The sequence below is a fragment of the Scylla paramamosain genome, chromosome 23 (assembly GCF_035594125.1).
Source record: "Scylla paramamosain isolate STU-SP2022 chromosome 23, ASM3559412v1, whole genome shotgun sequence".
NCBI classification, from domain to species: domain Eukaryota; kingdom Metazoa; phylum Arthropoda; class Malacostraca; order Decapoda; family Portunidae; genus Scylla; species Scylla paramamosain.
In genome coordinates, this window is record NC_087173.1 from 2,620,567 (window position 1) to 2,622,642 (window position 2,076).

The following is a 2,076-nucleotide window of genomic DNA, read 5'->3' on the forward strand; positions in this document are numbered from 1 at the left end:
TGTTACTGTTATTGTTCTTCTCTCAACTAGCCACCATATTACTGTTATCATTATTAGTATTATTTTTATTTGCATCAGCATCAGAAGCAGCACGTAGTGATGATGTAGTTGTTGCTGTAACAGTATCATATTACTATAACAGTAGTAGTAGTAACAAAAGTAATAGTTCTATTTCCTAAAAGTGGTAATATTACTTATGATGAGAGAGAGAGAGAGAGAGAGAGAGAGAGAGAGAGAGAGAGAGAGAGAGAGAGAGAGAGAGAGAGAGAGAGAGAGAGAGAGAGAGAGTCATTCAAATCCTAAAAATAAATAAATAACAAGTCAATAACATGTATGATAATCCCTCCAGCATGTCCCGTGTGGTCTAGTGGCTAGGATACGCGGCTCTCACCCGCGAGGCCCGGGTTCGATTCCCGGCACGGGAAGAAAAGCTTTTGGTGGCGACGGTGGCGCATTTCTATAAATATCGGCAGCCCGCAGGTCGTGACGCCGCCCACTCCACCCACACAGCATCAGGGCGGGAGCGAGAGTAGGGGTAGGGTGATGGAGGCGGCGGGGGATGTTGCTCTCTCCCTTCAGCCCCGCGGTTACATTCCTATTCCCTCTCAGTTAAAAGGGATATCGTGATTTACCAAAGGGAAAATCATTAACACCAAATTTCTCGTCCATCAGTGTTAATTATAGTTCGTAATCCTCTCCACACACACACACACGCACACACTAGCGATCTGTTACACAATGTTCCTTAAAATGTAAGAAGAGAACGAATCGTGCAGTCAGTAGCTGCAGTTTTTTTTCTTGTCTTTTTACTCACGTGTAACACAACTCTACGGAATGTCAGTCTGCGCGAGGGAAGAGGAGGAGGAGGAGGAGGAGGAGGAGGAGGAGGAGGAGGAGGAGAAGGAAATCTGATCTATAAATCTGATCTATGACTATCTCTCGAAGGAAAGCTCCATACTATTTTCCTATTTTTTACCATTCCTCTCTCTTTTTCCTCCTCGTATAAACAGGGAGAGAAACAACGAGGCAGAAAATGTGAAGGGAAAACACAAAGACGAGCGCAAATTTTTCACACACACACACACACACACACACACACACACACACACACACACACACACAAAACCCAACCACCACAAAACACACCACATTTTACCGCTGCTCAGCTCCAATGTATGAAATATTTCCACCCATAAATATTCCATAGACGAGTAAAGGCTGGGATGAATGGCCCTTATCTAATACACACTAATAACAAACCGATAACAAAACATTATTATTTATGTCCCCCCGAGTTTCTATAATTAGCGGACACATGTAATCACTCACTGGCACGGAAAATACGTCCCGTTTAATATATTTCAATTCACACCATAGAAAAATTAACAATATGTATCGAAATACCACAATACTGGGTCTGCTTCCTTTGTCTGCTAATGAGTATGGCAGTTGGTGTCTTATTTGAGTAACTGGACGACTGCAAGGAGTTAAAATGAAAGAAAAGGTGATAAAAGATTTGTGTTACACATCCGATCCTTCTACAGTCACTGATGTCCTTGGAAATGCACCTAATTTACACGACGTCATTTTTACTAAGCATAGAGTGATGGTTCCCGAAGGAAGACCATAGCAGCGGAAGGGTTTATTTTTCATCTTGCAGCCACACCAGCCAGTGCTAAGCCTCGCGAAACCAGTATTCAGGAACGCTTTGCTCTCTCACCAAGACTATTTTCAAACACCACATAGATGATTAGCCGGATCATCTTGTTGATAATGTATATATCTCGTTAATCTGTCACCAGAACCGTAAAAAATATCCTCAAAAACCCGTATCACTTCAAAAAAAGACTTTTGAAACTACGTAGTGGAAATGAGGCGAAAAAAGTGCTTCAGAATATGGTTCCTACACGCAATACCAAGCGTTATGCATCTGTGTGGTAATCTCGCACCTCGCAGCCTTGATCCAGCTTCCTAATCAGGCCCATCAGATCACGTGAGGCGGGTGATAAGATGAAGGGCTTGGCTGGCGGGGAGGGTGCGCACTTGACGAACCCGGGGGGAAGGCAACAGCTGGGG

General features: G+C 43.6%; 1 non-coding gene across 1 annotated transcript; it reads left to right on the plus strand.

Moving 5' to 3' along the window:
• The first annotated feature begins 353 nt into the window (after nucleotides 1–353).
• Trnae-cuc (transfer RNA glutamic acid (anticodon CUC)) lies at nucleotides 354–425 on the plus strand. The gene has a single exon. It is a non-coding gene; the product is annotated as a tRNA-Glu (tRNA).
• Nucleotides 426–2,076: the final 1,651 nt, after the last annotated feature.